This window comes from Sapajus apella, unplaced genomic scaffold (genome assembly GCF_009761245.1).
Source record: "Sapajus apella isolate SASKATOON/1434 unplaced genomic scaffold, GSC_monkey_1.0 scaffold26, whole genome shotgun sequence".
NCBI lineage: Eukaryota > Metazoa > Chordata > Mammalia > Primates > Cebidae > Sapajus > Sapajus apella.
Genome location: NW_022436966.1, coordinates 16,470,699 through 16,492,705, shown reverse-complemented (window position 1 = coordinate 16,492,705; position 22,007 = coordinate 16,470,699).

Genomic DNA, 22,007 nt, shown 5'->3' with positions numbered 1-22,007 from the left:
AGATATGAATATATATATGTATGCACACACTCAAACACAAATCACTAGGCTTGCACCTGAAACAGGGCCAGCGTGTGGCTGTTGGTTTGATTTTGTGGCTAGAAATACCTATCATATACTCATCTCTCTACTGAGAACCACTCTTTGAATTATTTCTTGATTAAACTAATTCTTCATTTCAAATCTGCTGCCTTTGGAGGTTCTCTAAATTTTAAGTTGGTGGGATAGGCTTACATTTAGAGTATTGGTGCATTAGAAACTTGGGAAGGCATGCACATTGGAAATTTGTTGGGAAGGGGAGAGATGTGTGCTCATTGTTTAAATACAATGTGAATGGGACTGCTGTTTGGGTGTTTTTTAATATGTCACTCCCTCCTTCTTCTCTCCCCTCACCTATTTTGGCCACTTTTTTTTTTAACCTGGATTATTGCAAGATCATCCTAATTAAATGTCCTATTTCCAGTCAGAGTCCACACCTTCCAAAATGAATAAAACAAGTCATCATCCCTTCTCATCTCTCTGAATAAGGTGATGAGAAAATTGTCTTATGATTGATTATTCCCAGGATTTGTAAACATTACTCCCAGATATTTTTCAGAAGCAAAATGAACTGAATTTTGCCTACAATCAAGGTCATTTAACAGAATTCCACAGAGAATTATTCTTGAGTTTCCTGGTATACTGATCTTTAGGCTGTATTCCATAAACCTCCATGGCTGGGGTACTTGGAAGCTGAAGTGACCGTGTTGGGTGTTCATTTGAAACTGGTTATGACCTAAGGAGAATCTGGGCTTCTACAGACAGGAAAAGGAATCACTTCTAACACTAAGGTTTTAAAACTCTGCAGTATTGTGGCATTATAGATGATTGTGGTCTTACAGACACTATGTCTTTATTTTGTGGATAAAGAAACTAGGAGTCAATGTTGTTTAATGTAAGCCTTTAAAAGGGAGGGAAAAAAGTGTTATATAATGATGACTAATGCAACTAAGAGGAGTTATTTTGGCACAATGGTACTGTGTTTTTCCCTTGCAGTTTTGTAACAGCCTCCTAGCTATTAGATAACTATGTCAGAAAAGTTGCATTTGAATTGACTTTCAGAAGAACTCAAAACAGTTCATTATTTTTGTTGCATCTTTGAAAGTGACCTCCAACTTCTGGCTTCAGTGAAAGTGAGGTCAGCTGCAGTTAATCATTTCCAGTTGCACCACCAATGAGCAAAGTCATTCAGGTAGGCTCCTAAAATCAGTTTAGTCTGCTTCTCTTTCATTTTTATATCACATTCCAATTTTGTTGTCAGTCTTACTATGAGATTTTTCTTGCATCTGTATCCTTTCCTCTATAATCACTGCACTCATGCTCAACAAGGTCCCAATCTTCTCTTGGCTGGATAGTGCAACAGGCTTTTACTCTTTTCTTGTTTTAGCTCTTCCTGCACTCCCATTTATTCTTCATATTACAGCCACAGTAATTTTTTGAAAATGCAAATGCAAGCATTTCACTCATCTTCATACAAACCTCCTTGTCTTCCTAGCCCTTCATCTTAAGTCTAAGCTCCACAAAATGGCATCTAAGGTTCTACAGGTTTCTAGTTGCAACCTTTGCCATTTCCTTCCTCATAATTTTAGATTTATAATTGCTGAACTACACGTAATTTCAAGATTCTATCCTGTTCTGTGCCTTTCCACAGGCTGCTCACTCTTCTAGAGACACTTTTCTCCAGTCCCTTTGTTTCACACCCCCATTGACCTTGCTAACTTTGATTCATCTTTCAAAGCTCTCCACAGGTGTCACCTGCTCTGGGAAGTAGTGCATCAATCCTTCTTCTGTATTGAGGTACTATATATCTTGGTGATTAAAAGTGTATGCTCTGGAGTCAGACTGCCTAGGATCAAATTCTAACAGCGTATTTTAGTAGCTATGGTACCTTACACAAGCTGTTTTATTTTCTGTGTATTAAGTGAGACTTTATATTTGAGATAATAATAATAATGCCTCCCCCATTGAGTAGTTATCTGGATATTAAAAAATAACTACCATATTACCCAGCAATTGGGTTAATGAATATATATGCAAAGGAAAGGAAATCAGTGTGTTGAAGAGGCATCTGCACTCCGATGTTTATTGCAGCCCTCTCTTCATAGTAACCAAGGTATGGAATCAACCTAAATGCCCATCTACACATGAATAGATAAAAATATTCCACTAATATAGTTAAATACTATTGTATCATAAAACAGAATGAGAGTCTGTCATTTGTAGCAACATGAATGAACCTGGAGGACATTATGTTAAATTAAATAAGCCAGACACAGAAAGACAAATACTGCATGATCTCATTCATATGTGGAATCTTAAAATGTTGATTTTATAAAATTATAGTACAATAGAGGTTATGAGTTGGGGGGGCATTTTGGAGAAGTTGATCCATGAGTAGAAAGTTATATTTAGATGGAAAGAATAAGTTTGGTGTTATATTACACAGGCGGGTGACAATAGCAAATAACAATGTAATATTTCACTGTAGCCAGAAGAGAAGATTTTTAATGTTGTCACTACAAAGAAATGAAAAATGTTTAAAGTTATGGATTGGATAATTACTCTCATTTAATCATCATAGATGTATGCATGTATTGAAACATCACACTATGCCCCATAAGTACAATTATCACATGTCATTGTAAATTTGATAATGGATTAATAAGAAGAGTGCTTGTTATGCAGTAAGGTATCAGTAAATGTAACTATATTATTGTTACTAACTTGTGCATTCAATTATTACATATATTAGTCTGAATTATAATTATTTCTTTATACTCCAGTATCCACTAACATTTAAAACGTATTTGAGGGCAAAGGCAGGAACTTATTCATCTTTATATTTTCAAAAGCTACTATGAAGCCAGAAACCTAGTACACACTCAGTAAAATCTAATTGAATATGACATGTTTTAAGGAAACAAAATATTATATAAAAATGAGGCAATATCATTTCACCATGAGAAAGAAAGAAAGTACAAGGAGAATTCAAAATTAAAGATGATTCAAGAAGAGTTAAAATTGATGATGATTTACATTTTAAGATGTAAGTTGTTTAGGCTAACTTTAAAATACAATTATATTTGTGAGTGGAAAAATTGTAGTGGTGGAAAAACAATGTTTTGATGGGTAAGTAAGTAAAAAAAAAATGACATTTTCTGTTGAGTAACACACAATGCTTGTCATCTCTTTCAAGGAGCTCCAACTACTGAACGTGAATCCCCTTGCACACTCACATGCCTGGCTTCCTACATCTCCACTTCCAGGACCACAGTGCTGCTGTTACTGGTGCACTGGATCCATTGCCCCATAAATTCACATATTTGAAGCCATGGGATCAGTCTGCAAAGGCCCCCAAACCCTTTTAAGTTTCCATTCTCCCACCAGAACATCTTTGTGAGGTGTAGACCTCTCAGAAGGTTTCAGGGTCCTGGTAATGACCTAAGATCCTAAATTCTCAGAACCTTTTTCTCCAAGCATAAATTTAAACTATACTTGAAGTGGGTTTGGGTGGTAACAGGAACCACATCCAGAATTTCAAACACCTGAGTTTAAAATAAACTGTAAATATAATTTTTGTAAGCTGAGCATAGTCTAACTTACTAAATCCATGTAAACTGATACTTGAGGGTGAACTGTACATTTTTCAGGCTGTAAATTTTTACATAAGCACATAAAAACCAGACACACACAGCTCCTTATTCAGATACATTTTTGCAAACTTTGTGCATTGTCCAAAAAGAAACCATAAAAAATATTTAAATGAATGATTTAACTAAATTCTGTTTGAGAAGCCATGAAGAGAGCCTGGGTTAGGGATTAAAATGGAATTAACACAATTATAGCCAGCAACCATGAAGTAACAGAAGTCGTGTTTGGCTTAGCAAGCTGGTGCACATACCTTAATTCACATCACGGTGATCATTTTGAGACAAAAATTGATCCCAGGAGACAGAGAATAAATAGAGTCACATTCTAATTAAAGTAAAACTCTTCATAAGTGTGTTGAGGAGATATAGAAGCAGAATGGCTATATAGAAAATTTGTTGAGTAATTTGCAAAACAGGCTGATTTTGGTGAGATTATTTGATTTTTATGAAAATCATAGACAAAGACTTTAATAATTATGGGAATAACTGCAATAGTAATGATAATAATAACATCCTAACATTGTTTTAAATGCATATGAATTTTTTTCTTTAAATCCAAAATGAGTTGATGATGTAGCTGTAATTTCATCACATTAAATTAGAAAAATGAAAAAAATAACCTGAAAATTTTATATTGGCCTGTGGCACATTCCTGAATTTCAGGCTGTTTTTGGACTTTGCCCCAGGGAGAATGAGATATTATTTTGGGTGTGAAATGCTGTCCAATGCATTAGCTGTCACAGGATTACATGGACAGGTATTTTAATGACTGGTAGAAAATTTTGCAAACACAGTGAACCTTGTTTCAAAATCGATTACTGCAGTTTTCTGGCTCTGTAATGTAAAATTTCAATATAAATGGGAGGCAAATGCTATGAGCAGATTAAAAAAAAAAAGAGAAAGATTCCTGTTGACAGTAAGTACAAGACAACATATGATATTGGGGGTGCATACACCACATGGCTGGTTAATCTTCAAGGCTCATTTCATGTCGGGAAACAGAGCCAAGTGAAAACAGTCCCTTCCAAATTCAGACAACTACACAAAAGCCAACAATTCAATGCAACATTATCTCATTAAGCAAAGCTGTTTCCCCCCCAATCAATCATCTTGAATAAAATAAACTGATGTTCAGTTTTTAAAAAATAAAAGATTGGTAAAATTCAAGAAAGCTGCTGGCACATTGTCTCTGTCATAGCATTGCTTCCTCAGCATGAGCTGTTTTCAAGACAAAAACAGCAATTGACACTAATTAATACTAATTACTCATCCTGAGCTTACTTTTTGGTTTATCTGGTCTTACCAATATATAGCATTGGAGTTAAACATTTCTTTGAGGACTGAATAATCTTTTCAGCTCATCCTTAACACATGCTGTTTTACAAGCATGCTTATCTGAGTATAGGGAAGAAAAAAATAAATGGGTTGTGGTCATATAAAGGTGGAGATGTACTTAAACCTTGAGTAGATTATAAGCTTCTTCAAGATGTAATGCTTTTTTATAGATTTATACCAGCAATACGTTCTCTATCTGTGTACGGAAACACCTTGTTTTATTGTGCTGCATTTTATCACACTTTGCAGATGTGTGCTTTACAAACTGAAGGCTTATGGCAACTTTGTGTTGAACCAGTCTATCAGCACCATTTTTCCCACTGCAGGTGCTCACTTTGTGTCTCATGTCATGTTTTGGTAATTATCATAATATCTCAATCTTTTTATTATTAGTATATCCATTATGGTGATATGTGATCAGTAATCTTGGATTTTACTATTGCAGTTGTTTTGGGGCATCAAAAACCGCACCCGTATAAGATGATGAACTTAATCAATAAATGTTGTGTCTGTTCTGAAACTCCACTGACTGGCTATTTTCCCATCACTCTCCCTCTCTTCTGGCTTTCTTATTCCCTGAGACACAATATTGAAATTAGACTAATTAATAGTGCTACAGTGGCCTTCATGTGGTTAGGTAAGAGTTACAGGTCTCTCACTTTAAATATAAAACTAGAAATAATTAAGCTTAGTGAGGAAGGTATGTATAAAGCCAAGATAGGCCAAAAGCTGTGCCTCACGTATGATTATTTAGCCAAGCTGTGAATGAAAAGGAAAAATTCTTATAGGAAATTAAGAGTGCTACTCCAGTGAACGCAAGAATGATAACAAAGTTAAACAGCCTTATTGTTGACATGGAGAATGTTTTAGTGATCTGGTTAGATCAAATCTGCAACGGCAGCCCCTTAAGCCAAAACCTAATATAGAACAAAACCCTAATGTCTTCAATTTTGGGTCTTATTCTATATTAGGTTTTGAAGGCCAAGAGAGGTGAAAAACCTGTGGTTTGAAGTTAGCAGAGTTGGTTCATGAGGTTGAAGGAAAGAAGACACTCAATAATGTAAAAGTTCAAAGTGAAGCAGCAAGTGATAATGTAGAAGTCGAAAGAAGTTATTCAGAAGATATAGCTAAGATTACTGATGATAGTTGCTACACTAAATGATAATTTTCAGTATAGGTGAAATTGTTTTATAGTTGAAAAATAATCCATCTATGATTTTCATAGGTAAAGTGCAGAAGTCAATGTCTGACTTTAAAGCTTCAAAGGACAGGTTGCGTCTCTTGTTAGGAGCTAATGCAGCTGGTGACATTAAGTTGAAGCCAATTTTCATTTACCATTCCAAAAATAATAAAGTCCTTAGGATTTATGCTAAATCTCCTTTTCCTATGCTTTATAAATGGAACAACAAAACTGGATGACAGGATATAAGTCTGAATCATGTTTTACTAAAAGTTTTAAGCCCACTGTTGAGATCTACTGCTTAGGAAAAAAAGGTTCCTTTCAACATATTATTGCTTGACAATACACCTAGTTACTCCAGAGCTCCGATGGAGATGTACAAGGAAGTTAATTTTTTTTTTTCATGCTTACTAACACAACATTCATTCTGTAGCCCGTGAATCAAAAAGTAATTTTGACTTTCAAGTCTTATTATTTGAGAAATATATTTCAGGAGGCTATAGCTGCCTTAGATAGTGATCCCCTCTGACAGATTTGGGCAATGTAAATTGAAAACCTTCTGGAAAGGTTTCACAATTATAGATGCCATTAAAAACTTTAATGTTTCATGAGATGAGGTCAAAATATCAAAATTAACAGGAGTTTGGAAGATGATGTCAATCCCCACAGATGACTTTCAGAGGCTGAAAATTTTAGTGGAGGAAGCAACTGAAGATATAGTAGAAATAGCAAGGGATCTAAAATTAGAAATGAGGCCCAAAGAAGTGATCGAGTTGATGGAACCTCAGGATGAGCAAGAAAAATGGTATTTTAAGATGGAATCTACACCTGGTGAAGATGCTGTGAGCATTGTTCAAATAGCAACAGATATATTATATAAACTTAGTTGATAAAGCAGCAGGATTTCAGAAAACTGACTCTAATTTGAACAAGTTCCATTGTGGATAAAATGCTATTCAATAGCAACACATGCTACAGAGAAATCTTTCATAAAAGAGTCAATCAATGCAGCAAATTTCATTGTTATCTTATTTTAAGAAACTGCCACAGCCACCCTAACTTTCAGCGACCATTATCTTGATCATTTGGCAGCCATCCACACTGAAGAAATACCCTCCACTAGCAAAAAAGATTATGACATGTTGAAGACTCAGAGGAGTGGCATTTTTTAGCAATACAGTATTTTTTTCATGAAAGTATGTCCACTGTTTTTTAGACATAATGCCATTCCACTTTAGTAGACTAATGTATAGTGCAAACATAACTTTTATATGCATTAGGAAACAAAAAAAGGCATGTGACTCACTGCATTATGATATTTCTTTATTGTGATATTTGCTTTATTGCCTTGGTCTGGGGCCCAACCCTCAATATCTCCAAGGTATGCCTGTCCTTATTACAATAGGTAACACTGAAGCTATTGTTATTATCCTTATGGCTTAAAATGATAGCTCTCTGTGTTTAAAAATCATCACTGACTCTTCATTGTCACTGATTTAAGCATAAGATTTTCAATTAGGGATTAGGAGCGTCACGGATAATATAGTCTTGTCCTCTCTCTCCAGCTTCATGTTATATTATTTCCCAGTTGCTCCTTGGACTCCTGCTAACTCCAGTAATCAACACTCCCAACCATGTTCTAGGCTTTTTAGTTTGTGTGTCATTCTTTACTTAGGTTTTGTCCTTCCATTTTTAGTTTCTCGACCTGCCCAACTCTTTATGAATGAACAATTTCATCCACTTTGCTACCCATACAATATATCCTTTTATACTTCTGTTAATGACACTTACCTTATTCAGTTATAAAGTTGGTTGTACATTTGCATCTGTCTCGTGCCCAACAAAGTTTGTCAGACTGAAGCAAACAATTAATAAATCAAATTAAAAAGCATCTTTCTAAAAAAATTAAGCTATTTTCTACCCTTTACAAAAGGATATATGGATATAAACTAATCCATTGTTTATTTTTAGACAAATGTGCATAATGTAAATACTTAAATATGATTATAGCAGACATATTGCTGTTATATACTTAAGCATATTCTCCTAGAACTTGCATATTTGAAGTTATTCTACATTTTGTAACATATAATGATTAATTTTAGTATTTTTTCTTGATTTCCAGGATATGCCTAATAATGAATTGCTAATTCAGACTATATTCTACAGTCATAATGGGAACTTAGGACTGGGGGAAGAATTGTGATCCAGCAATTGCTAGCCATTTCCAAAAATGGCCATTTCAATATGCATCAGTCTACAAACATGGCTTCCTCTCTACTATGGTACATATCTTGTCTAGGTTGAAACTTTATGAGAAGCGTCATACACAGAAATTTACTGGTCATAAAAAGTTCTCAATCTGTTCTCTTATTAAGAAGTGTTTATTCCTTTTTCCTTAATATCTTTCCCACAAGATACAGTGGATCCCTTTTTCTGTGAGATCCTCAATTTAAACTTCATGCAAAATCTCTCTTTTATTTTTACCTTCTTTGCAAATTTGATATGCTATATTCTTAACACAATCAAGAATCACAATTCTGTGTTTTGTAGACTTAGTCACTGGACTAATTTACGTGATGCATTGCAGCCCCCATTTAAGCTAAACCCATGTGTAGCTAAAGGCATATGACGGTGAAAAGCAAATATATGTGTTACAAACATTCGTATGCATAATACCCTGGCATGTGATTCAAGTAATATATTCTGTGGTGGGACTTGGATGGATGGGAGACGGTAAAAGTGCAGGATTTACAAGTATGGATTCCTTAAGGGAGATTACAACATTGGCATACTTACAAGATCTGGTTGGTGGCACAGCAGAAGTTGACGATATAATAGAAATGAGTCTTTTGCTCTTTCTTCCTTTTCTCTAAACACTTCCAGAGAGATGAGTAACTGTTGTTTTGAAACTTGCAAACCCATTCTGTGATCCTGAGATATCTTTGCTATTTTATTATTGAACTTGGGCTATTCGTCATTTAAATGTTTTCATGATAGTGGATCTTTATGAATTAACTCACATTCCAAGATGACTGAGAGCAATTAGTAAATTCCCTCTCCTAGACACAGAAAAGAATCCCATTTGTGACCACCTATTCCCATATGACTGGTTTACTTATTTGAACATTTCTACCTTAATGTTCTGAGAAAGAAATTACTCTGCAAAGAAGTGGGGTGATGAATCGGTATTACACAGTTTCAAACATGGGAATATGCAAGGCAATAGCCTGTTCTGTCACTAGTATTTATTTAGAAAGTCATTTGGAGTTTTATAGCCAACTTCTGCCATATCCTCTGAAAGATTAAAAAAAGAGGAATAATGGTATGGGGTTCTTCCCCACAGAGACACTGCCTATTCCTTTGGGTGTACTAAACCTTAAAATGAGTTCTCATTCCTACAGTCCAACAGCTCCTGAGACATTTCTAGCAATTTTCTGGGTGGCAGTTTACACTTATCAATGATTGCTATGAGAACTCAAAAGTGAGAAAATCATAAAATTAGAGAAACAATAATTCTCTTCATTGCTAGATTGATCGATAACCTTAGGAACCGTAGCTTCATGTCTTTTCTTCTCAAACATACAGAAGATTTTGAAGAAAAAGACAATAAAACCAAAATGAAAACCATGGGAGTTGTAAAAGTTTTTCATAATAGGAATAAATTACATCATGACATGTGGAGGCAAAAGTGTAGAGACTGCTGAATTGCAAGACACAGAACCAGTTCCAGTGTATCCAAGTGTGTCTCAAAAAGTTGAAGGATCTCTTAAAACAATGCTAGCTGACTTTCTTTCAAGTAGGTGTTATTGGTATTTAAAAAGTACGTTGCTAGGGGGCAAACTAGACTCTTGGCAGAACCTCACAGCACTGAAACACATTAGAGAATCTCCTTCTAAGTTTTACCGTCCGAGAAATCTAGTTTTGCCAGGACATGCAGTATGGCCACATTTAGGGAGAATGACAGAAGCTAAACAAAGTCAGAGGAAACTAACATGTAACTTAGCCTTACAAAAGGATTTACAAAAGGCAGTGAGGTTTTCTTCTCCTTTAATAGATATTTGCATTTATTCTCTAGGGCAATGTCAATACATATCATGGTTCCTGGGAATTGAGTTTAGTAATAAGAAGTTTTTTATGCCACCAGAGATGATTTAAGACTTATTTAGTTCACTTAATAAAACAACAAAATTCAATTAAAACTATTACTATTGTTTTATAACTAACATCTTGTATGGCAGGCATAGGAGTGTGCCAGGCTCATACTTTCCCCACCTTAGTCAATGTTAGATGAACAGTGGTACAATCTCAGTTTTTACTCTCCTTTTTGCTAGTGTCCTTGTGTTCAATCTTTTGTTAATATTAATAGGATTCTTCAGAAAGGGTATACAATAAATAGTGAAGTCCATCTTTCCTTCCTTTGCTTCTCCTTATTCCCTCTTCCTCCCTTCCCTTCCTCTATCCCTCCCTCCCTCCCTTCATCCCTCCTTCCCTCCCTCCTTTCCTTCCATTCTTTCTTCCTTCCTCCCTTCCCTTCCCCCTCCCTCCCTCCCTCCTTTCCTCTATTCCCTTCCCCCTTTCCTCCTTCCTTTCCCTCTCTCCTTTCCTCTTCCCTTCCCCCTTCCCCCTCTTCTCCCCTCCCATTCATTCCCTTTCTTTGTTCATTTCTTCCTTTTTTTCATCCTCCTTTTCCCTTGCCTCCCTCCCTTCTCTCCCTCTTTATCTAAAACCTGTACTTGATTGTAATTTTATGAAGAAGCATTTTAAACATAAAATGTAGAATGTGTAACAGATACGCCTAGTATGTTCTCCTTCTAGCTTTGATAAATAATATTTATTTGCCATTAAGTGTGGGTTTTGAGGTTTATTCCCTTTGTCAGGTTAAGGAAATTCTTTACTATCTCTTTTGCTAATAGTTTTGATACTGAATGAGTGAATTGTTTTTCCATTTCTGATACTGGCAATGTTGGATGATGAAGCATTGTTATTTTTTCTTACCCTGATAAATCTGATTTGCTCTTATTTAGGAATTTAGCTGCACTTTAAAAAACTGGGTCTAGTGTGCTGCTTGTATTTCTTTGCATAATTTTGATTTTTGATTATAAATTCATTATAGAGTGAGTTGGATATCTTTGATTTTTAGTCTTTGAAATAATTTGCATTGTATGAATTTCTGTTCTTAGAGATTTAGATTTGTTAAAGGTTTTCTTAAAATTATGTGAGCTTTTTGAAGAGTTGTGTGTGTGTGTATTTGTATGTGTCAGGGGTACTCGGGGTATTGGTGTGGGTGAATCATTTGTAATGGGCTGGGGAAATGGAATTTTAGCTATTAATTCTTTTTAATTAATGATTATTTCTCCTAAGTCAATTTTAGAATCTCTTATGTATATTTAATTTTATCTAGGTTATCAAATTTATATATAACTTTTTTGCATTATTCTGATTTAAAAATCATTACTCTGTTAATAAGTCCCAGTTTTTAAGCTGCGTATTATTTGTAACATTTCTCATTTTACTAGTAACATCCATATTTTATTAGCATTAATAATTTTAAAGAAGAAACTTTTTGTTTTATTAATCTTCTCTACTATTTTCTGTATTTTCATTGATTTCTGCTTTTGCTTTTACTATGTCTATTTCTCTTTAGGTTTATTTTGTTAATTTTATTTTGTCTCACTGAGCTGAAGTTTTGACTCATTTTAATATTTCTTATTATGTAATAAATGCATTTAAGATTTTATATAGCCAGCTTGTTATCGAAAACTTCTAATGCTTTGCAAGTCTTTAAGTTTAAATGTGTTATTGTTTTCATTGTCATTTTCTAGTTTATCTGAGTATTAAAAGTTTGTTTATATTTGTTTCTAAGATATTTATGAGCACTTAAAAACTTGTTAATTTCTTTTTTTTAAATTTATTTATTATACTTTAAGTTCTGGGGTACATGTATAGATCATGCAGGTTTGTTACATAGGTATACACGTGGCATGATAGTGTTTTACTGCATCCATCGCCCCATAATCTACATTAGGTATTTCTCCTAATGCTATCCCTTCCCAATCCCTCCACCCCCTGCTGTTCCTCCCCTACCTCCCCACCCCCGAGGCCCCAGTGTGTGATGTTCCCCTCCCTGCGTCCATGTGTTCTCATTGCTCAACACCCACTTATGAATGAGAACACACAGTGTTTGGTTTTCTGTTCTTGTGTCAGTTTGCTGAGAATGATGGTTTCCAGCTTCATCCATGTCCCTGCAAAGGACATGGACTCATCTTTCTTTATGGTTGCATAGTATTCCATGGTGTATATGTGCCATCTTTTCTTTATCCAGTCTATCATTGAGGGGCATTTGGGTTGGTTCCAACTCTTTGCTATTGTGAACAGTGCCATAGTAAACATATGTGTGCCTGTGTCTTTATAACAGAATGATTTATATTTTTTTGGATATATACCCAGTAATGGGATTGCTGGATCAAATGGAATTTTTATTTCCAAATCCTTGAGGAATTGTCACACTGTCTTCCACAATGGTTGAATTAATTTACACTCCCACCAATAGTGTCAAAGTGTTCCTATTTCTCCACATCCTCTCCAGCATCTGTTGTCTCCTGATTTTTTAATGATCGCCATTCTAACTGGCATGAGGTAGTATCTCAATGTGGTTTTGATTTGCATTTCTCTAATGACCAGTGATGATGAGCTTTTTTTCATATGTTTGTTGGCTGCATAAATGTCTTCCTCTGAAAAGTGCTTGTTCATATCCTTTGCCCACTTTTTGATGGGGTTGTTTGGTTTTTACTTGTAAATTGTTTAAATTCTTCCTAGATTCTGGATATTAGCCCTTTGATGCGTAGATTGCAAACATTTTTTTCCCATTCTGTTGGTTGCCAGTTCACTCTGATAGTTTCTTTTGCTGTGCAGAAGCTCTTTAGTTTTATTAGATCCCATTTGTTTATTTTGGCTTTTGCTACCATTGCTTTTGGTAATTTAGTCATGAAGTCCTTGCCCATGTCTATGTCCTGGATGGTATTGCCTAAGTTTTCTTTTAGAGTTTTTATGATGTTAGGCCTTATATTTAAAATTTTGTTCCATCTAGAGTTAATTTTTGTATAAGGTGTAAGGAAGGGAACCAGTTTCAGCTTTCTGTTCATGGCTAGCCAGTTTTCCCAACACCCTTTATTAAATAAGAAATTCCTTCCTAATTGCTTGTTTTTGACGGGTTTGCCAAAGGTCAGATGGTTGTAGTTGTGTGGCATTCCTCCTGAGGCCTCTATTCTGTTCTATTGGTCTATATCTCTGTTTTGGTACCAGTACCATGCTGTTTTGATTATAGTGGCCTTGGAATATAGTTTGAAGTCAGGTAGCCTGATGCCTCCAGCTTTGATTTTTTTGCTTAGGATTATATTGACTATGGGGGGTCTTTTTTGGTTCCATATGCAGTTTAAGGAGGTTTTTTCCAATTCTGTGAAGAAAGTCACTGATAGGTTAATGGGGATAGCATTGAATCTATAAATTACTTTGGTCAGTATGGCCATTTTCACAATATTGACTTTTCCTAACCATGAGCATGGAATGTTTTGCCATCTGTTTGTGTCCTCTCTTATTTCCTTGAGCAGTGGTTTGTAGTTCTACTTGAAGAGGTACTTTACATCCCTTGTTAGTTGTATTTCTAGATATTTTATTCTCTTTGTAGCAATTGTGAATGGGAGTTCACTCATGATTTGGCTCTTGGTTTATCTGTTATTGGTGTATAGGAATGCTTGTGATTTTTGCACATTGATTTCATATCCTGAGACTTTGCTGAAGTTGCTTATCAGCTTAAGGAGATTTGGGGCTGAGATGATGGAGTTTTCTAAATATACAATCATGTCATCTGCAAACAGGGACAATTTGACGTCCTCTCTTTCTATTCAAATACTCTTTATTTCTTTCTCTTGCCTGATGGCTCTAGCCAGAACGTCCAATACTATGTTGAATAGGAGTGGCGCCAAACAATACGAAAAGAGGGAATCCTCCCTAACTTATTTTATGAGACCGACATAATCGTGATACCAAAACCCGGCAGAGATTCAACTAAAAATGAAAATTTCAGGCCAATATCTGTGATGAACATTGATGCAAAAATCTTCAGTACAATACAGGCAAACTGAATCGAACAGCACATCAGAAAGCTTATCTATCACGATCAAGTAGGCTTCATCCTGTGGATCCAAGGCTGGTTCAACATCCGCAAATCTTTAAATGTAATTCACCACATAAACAGAACCAAAGACAAAAACCACATGATTATCTCAATAGATGCAGAGAAGGCCTTTGATAAAATTCAACAGCTCTTTATGCTAAAAACTCTCAATAAACTAAATATTGATGGATCCTATCTCAAAATAATAAGAGCTATTTATGACAAACCCACAGCCAATATCATACTAAATGAGCAAAAGCTGGAAGCATTGCCTTTGAAAACTGGCACAGAATTTTCAATTTCTAATTTAATTTAGTGGTAGTCACAAAATGAAGTCTGACATTTATTCTTTTATATTTGTTATTGTGATAATCTTGAACACTACAGACCAGGAACAAGACTTAAAGCTGTTTAAATAGTAAGTGCAGTGAAAATTCTCCTTGATAAAGGTTAATGTAATTTAGTTTCTGGTTCAACCCACAAAGAAACATCTAACTTTTTCCTTCTATTTAGAAAAGAAATACCCTTTCCAGTGGTTTTTTACTTGCAGTCACTTCAGGGTGGGATCTATAGACGTGATATAGCAAGTTATAGAGAATAAGAGAATGTACTTTAGCAACATGCAGCTTTGGTTTGAGTTTGATTCTGATACTATGATATTGGGCAACTGATTTGAAATCTCAATATTTGCTCTTTAATTTATCAATTTGGAGCTTAAGTATGTTTAAATACCATTCCCTATTGCTAGAGAAGAGCATTTGTTGATCTGTGCTCTGAAAGAAGTGTGCAGACAAATGATTGTGCTAGATGAGAAGGCAGGCCTATTTGCTGCTTGGCCATCTTTCCTGGTATGACATTATGGGGCTCTCAGAAGTCAAAATGGCTACTTTCCTAGATCAGGTACAAACCCTATGATGAAATTTGCTAGGAGAAAACTTAAAAAGGCAATTTTCTTGCCATATTGATATTCAAATGAATGATATGCAGACTTCATCTTTTTCTCTCTTCCTCTAAGAAGATAGCAGGAAATGAGTGCGGTGATTTTTGTTTTCCACTACTGCTTGTCTAAAACACCAAAATTTGCAGTTTTTTAAGTCTCTCTTTCTGCAGCCATGAAATTAGCAATGGTTGTCCATGTATGGGGAAGCATATTTATTGTCCATCAACTTTGGTTTTTGTCAGCATCTATTGTTATTTTGGGGATATGGATTCCCTAGCCACTGATGGCACACAGACTTTTGAGTTCTGAGTTGGAAATGTTGAGTGTTTTGCGGGAAGCAGGGGAGCCTCCAGGACCTCCACAATTCACTGCTGTCCCTGTGAGACAGCCTGTTACATGTTGGTGTAGGCCAGGGAGCTCACAGCTGTGACGCATCTGCCAATGTGTTCTCTCAGGCTCTCCCAGAGTAGCTGCAGTGGGTGGAATAGTGCATACTGAAAATCTGAACACAGATTCTATATTTCTCAATCCCACCTGACTGAGGGAACAAGCCTGAAGGCTGGCAGAATATGCTACCCCAAAATATACCACTTTGGCCTAAGAGTAACTTTGAGCTAAATGTGCTTGAAAAACAGCCAGTGCATAAAAGATGTCCCAATCCCCCCTTTTCTGAAAACAGGAGATAAAAACTCCCTTGTGAAAGTTTCCTCCTTATACCATGAGGAGGTAAGCATCTTCAGTGAGGATTCATAGCCCAGATAATTTTGTACAAATATACCTTGTCAAAATCATTCTTATTATCTTTTAGCTTCCCCACACAATTTAGCTACTTTTCCACAATTGCCTCTCTGCTTTCAACCTAATATAATAGCATTTAGGTTTTGTCATTTTTTGGGGTCTTCATTTCCTTATTGGGGCTCCTATGCCACATGAAATTTATATTAAATTTCTAAACTTTTCTCTGGTTAATCCTACTTATGTCAATTTAATTATTAAGTTCTGCCTAAAACCCTGGGAGGGTAGAGGTAAAATTTTGCTTCCCTGACAAGGGTAAAGTGAGGAATCATTTTCTGTCTTTTTTCATGAATAGCATTCTCCTGGGTTATGGAGCGAGGGAGCAGATTTTTGTATTTTTTTGATCTCACAAAAGCTTTATTTATGAAGTTTCCGTATTTTTGTGGTTGTTTCAAATAGTTGTTTTAAGCTTTTGTGGAGGTTTTGCTTATCTCTGCAGATTTAGCATCAGTAGGCATATATTAAGCTTGATAGAAACTTAAAAATAATGAGACCGCAAATGGTTGAACTATTTTCCATCCCTTAATAATGCAATATATTTAGCAATATGGTAACTGAGGTTTTCATAATCACTTTAGGTCTTCAATATTTCTGTGGAATATGGAGAGCAAAAATCAAGCAGTGTTCTTAAGATTCGGATTTGTCTATGGCTTTTAAAGTAACTTTTGATTCTCAAGGAAATGTAATGGGAACAATTGTGAGACCCCTGAATAGAGGTCATGTTTGGGCAAATATGTCTTCGTTTGTTAAATTGTGTACACATTTACAGCAAGCTTGGCTTGCAGCAGCAGGCAGCAAATTCCTACTCAAATAAATGTTGCCTTTGCACAATCATTCTTAGCTTCCAAGTGAGTGAAAGGAAACTGCTTATTTTAAATTTGTTATTTAGCTTATGGTGACTAGATACATACCCAACTATAAATTTTTAAGTCTGTGGATTATTAAAAACCAAACTTTTCCAATCTTCTTAGAAATGTGAAAATATGGGAAATAGAGAAAGTAGTGAGCCATGAGAGATAGGATGGGGGAGGCAGAAGGGAAAAAGAAATGAAAGGTTGTTCCCTGCAGTTAATGCATTTGTTTTAGAAGAAAATTTTGAAGAAGAGAAAAAATGGCTTCCTTTAAGCACATGATAGGTGCCAAGATTTTATCTAATATTAAAAATCATGACGTGTCATATGGCTGTCAGGAATCTGGGATAATATTAACTTTTATTTCACGACAGTGCTCTGCCACTGCTGATTTTACATTTAACACAGAGTCCATTTCTTCATCTCACCTTAAGCGCCAGTCAATTCAAGATTTATTGATTTGGCGTCAATCAAATATGGTTTGTCTTCTGAGTCTTTGCCTTACCTAACTGTTGGCAGCCCTTGGAAGAGAGGATGCTGTTAACCTTGGGAATGTGCATGAAGGCTTGGCAAGTGAAGGAGGTAAGGTTTGGCCCAGTTTGGTTGGAACACTAATGCCCATTGAGAAAGGAGTTCTAGGTCATGGTGCTTAATCTACAGGGAGGGTGGCCAGAAAGAGATCCTCTAAAACTGCATATGCATCAGGAGATGAGAGAAGCAGTAATTACAGTCCTGGGAAAAATGTCAGAACATTTTTGTTTGTGTGTGTGGGGTGGGGGGGTGATATTGCAATCCTGGCATTTCATGAAGAAAAAGTGAATATAATATGTTTAACAGTATTAACAAACTCCTTGCCTTATGCTTTTCAAATGCTAATATTTGAAAAAATGTATCAAATGTGAGGTTATGAAAAATATAAAAGTTATATTAAAAATATCATTCAAATATACATTACTCTGTGCTCTGCTGTTTGCTGTAACTTCAGTCTTCTCCTGTCTGAGACAACTAAGGTCACTCAGAGTGGAATCCTCTGGTGTGGCCATTTCAGGTGACCTTTGGTGTCTTCCTGTCATTTAGCAGTCCTGTATAGAGTAGGCATTACTATTGCCTCTCTGGCTGCTCATGATAAAGGGTTCAATTTCAGCAATTTTGATTTCTTTCAAAGGCATCCCAGAGATATGGTCATGTCCCCAGTCTCTCCTTCCCTTTCCCTGTTGAGACATCTGCTCGTGCCACAGGCTTTTCCAGCCAGGTCCACCTCGGCTGTTTGTGTGATGATGAAGTGGGGTTGGAGGGAAGGATAACAAAAAGTGGGAGGAGACAGGGAATTGTAGCAGCTCAGCAACAAAGAATAACGCAAACAACTTGCAGTGGGATGTCAGGAGTGGTGGCTGGGCAGGAAGTGGAGCAGAAGAGAAGTCTATTGGAGACATGAAGATAAGTGACCAACTAAGCTGCTGACCAATGTCTCCGACATTTACATGATGACAACAGAAGCACTGGTGTTTCAATTTTTTTTTTTTTAATAGCTAGCTGAAAGGTGAAGGTCTTCAACCTTGGCTGCACATAGGGAAGCTTTAAAAATACTGAGCCTTGGGTCCCAAGCCCCCAGAGATATTGTTTGACTTGGTTAGGATTACTGCTCTATCATCAAAAGTTTAAAACACTTCCTGAGAAGTTCTCATATTCTGCCAAGGTTGAGAACTATTAAGTGAATACGAGGATTCGATTATAGTCAATAAATTATCTTTACTTTAACCAAAGAGAAAGAGATCCATCTTTAAGGGTTTTGTTGTTGTTGTTGTTGTTTGTTTGTTTGTTTGTTTTTGTCTGAGACAGAGTCTCGCCCTGTCACCCAGGCTGTAGTGCAATGGCATAATCTCAGCTCACTGCAAACTTGCCTCCTGGTTTCAAGCAATTCTCCTGCCTCAGCGTCCCGAGTAGCTGGTATTACAGGCACCTGCCACCCACCTGGCTAGTTTTTTGTATCCTTACTAGAGACGGGGTTTCACCATGTTGGCCAGGCTGGTCTCGATCTCCTGACCTGGAGATCTGCCCACCTCAGCCTCCCAAAGTGCTGGGATTACAGGTGTGAACCACCGTTCCTGGCCTTTAAGAGACATTTTTAAGGTACCAGACACAGTGGTGAATACTTATAATATTAACTTTTTTTCATTATCATAGTAACACTGTGAAGTGGGAATAATCAACCCCTTCAACAGGTGAAGGAAGTGAGGCTTACAGAGAAGTAATTTGCCCAGGGTGACACTGTTTGTAGAGGTGAAACTACAAATCACAGGTGTATGTGATTTGTCTTTTTCCTTATCTCTCCTTTAAGGCCCAGTTGGGAATTATAGCTAGGTATCCTGGATCACTTGAGGATCTAATAATTTTCAGGCCTGTACCTAGGAATAAGAAAAAATAAATTCTATGTGTTCTAATTACTATAACCCCCAAGATTGCCTAAGATTAGGACCCAACAAATTATAACGCAGCATCTATTTTTTTACACAACCTATGAAGAACGAATGTTTTTCATACTTTTAAATATTGAAAGAATTAAGGAAGAATCTTTCATGACCTGTGAAAATGATATAAAATTATAAATTTGGTGACCACAAATCAAGTCTTGTTGAAACAGTCAAACTCATTTGTTTTTGTGTTGTCTATGGCTCCTTTCACATGATAGCAGGATTAATTTTGGCAGAGACCATATGTCCAGCAAAACCACAAATATTTACTATCTTTCCCTTTACAGAAAAAGTTCATTGACTTCTTCTCTATATGAAAACCTGATAGAGAAATATAAATGTACAAAACTGATATATCCTGCAGAGAATTCCCTTTCACATTAAAAAATATTTAACAATACAAAACAATTTACAAGGTTTTTTTAAGGTACAAGCTTCCCCAGTGACTTGAAATGTTGGTATAAAAATCATTAGGTGATCACCGTTCTAGTCACTCCTTCTAAGAGATCAACTTTTTAAGATTCACATATGAGTGAGATCATGTAGTAGCTGTTTTTCTATGTCTGGTTTATTTCACTTAACGTAATATCCTCTAGATTCATACCTGTTGTTGCAAATGACAGAATTTCATTTTTTATGGCTGATTACTATTTCATTATGTATGCATACCACATTTTCTTTATTCATTCATCTATTATTGGACACTTAGGTTATGATTCCAAAAGTTATTATGTGTCAGTTAGAAATTAAAATTAGGTGACACTGGGGATCAGTGTTTAGAGAAATGTAAATCCAAAGTACCACAAACTGATTATTCATAGGAATATTCACTGATTAATCATAGGAAAATATAAATCTTTGCAGATGATATCACTAACAACTGAATATTTATTGTAGTAACTCCATTCATTTTTAGTTTTACTTGTAAATTAAGCTAATCACTGCATAGTTCTGTTTCTATATTTGGCATCATATAACTTTTATCAAAATGTATATTTTCTTAAAATATTGTTGTATACATTAATTATTTTCTGAAATGTATCAATTCAGTAATATGCTGTTTTTAATGTAGCAACTATACCAGAGTTTCTCAACATGTGCTCCTTCAAGCACACGTATGAGAATCACAGAGCATACTTGTTTTAAATAGAGATTCCAGGGTTATAAACCAGACCATCTGATTCAGAATCTCTGAGGGCAGGGTTCAAGGTTTTGTCTTTCAACAAGTTCACCAGGTAAATCTCATGCACCTTGTAGAATGAGAATTTCATGCTACATCATGGGTGAGAGTATTCACAACTATACTAGGGACATAAATTTGGAGGAATAGACAAACAAGGTGCAAAGACTCCAGCAGAGAAGTAGAGTTATATCAGGTCTCTGTAGCCTCATGCTGTGCCATTGGAAGCTAATATGAAAACAGTCTTGCTAATAAGAAGTGGAATCATTTAAGGGGGACAAAGAAATAATAGAGATGAGGAAACTCATTAAAATAATGGGAACTAGGATGGAAGCTGCTAGTTTTCTTCTGCTTTATGAAAATATGGTTGCTCTTAAAGCCATCTGCCTTCTTGGCACCCCTTCTGCATTGTGGAAATGGCAAACTGTGCCAGGCGTTTATATTTGCTCCTCCAGATTAAACTCCATCCCTCTCCTCCTTTTCCATTAGCCAGCTGGGAGGCTGAACTATATTGACTGCAACAGGAGGCTCCTCTGCCCTCCTGCTTCTGGTGGGGTTTTCAATGGAGTGCCTCAGCAGAAAATGAGAGGGAGGGAGGAGAGTGGGACTCTCTAACTGCGAAGCCAACTCTATGCCATTAGACTGAAAGTCATTGCTCTACTCAAGGTACCCTTTTCTACATAATGCTCCACTGTCAGGTTCTATCATACACTTTTGCCTTATTCTTTTTGGTCTAAGGATGGTAATAGCTCTGTGGTTGCTAACCCCAGGTTAACTACAATGTTTTTGTGTTTGTTTTCTGGAAAGTGCTGACATGTTTATACATTTTAAACCATCCTTATGACATCTGTTTTCTCTTTGGACCCTAATGAAACAGGACCAAATGTTACATGTCAGCTTGCAAAAGGAAAGGAGGCATCATTTTCTCGGCGAACAAAGTTTTAATTTATCAAATATGACAAGCCCCTTATTGTCATGGGACAAGCCCCTTATTGTCTGATGTCCTTTTCCTCCTACTCAAGACCCTGTTCCCATGACTTGTTTGTCTAGCTAATTCCTAGACATTTTAGAAGTTTTACTTTAAATGCCAATTTCTCAGAGATGCCTTCAGTGGCTCCTCCCACCTAAACATTTCCTGGTATAACTTCCCATGGTAGACCTTCTGTTTCCTTTATTGTACTCATCCATATTATCAATAATTTTTTATACATTATCCCTGGGTTACCTACCACACCTGACTGTAATCTCTAGGAGGACTCTGACAAAATCTTCCTTTTGCAGGTGCTTACTCAAATTTTGTTTAATATGTGAATGAATAAAATATAGGTATCTTAGAAAAGTTCACTAAGTTGGCTTTTTTCCCCTGGGAAAAATTGTGAATATATATATA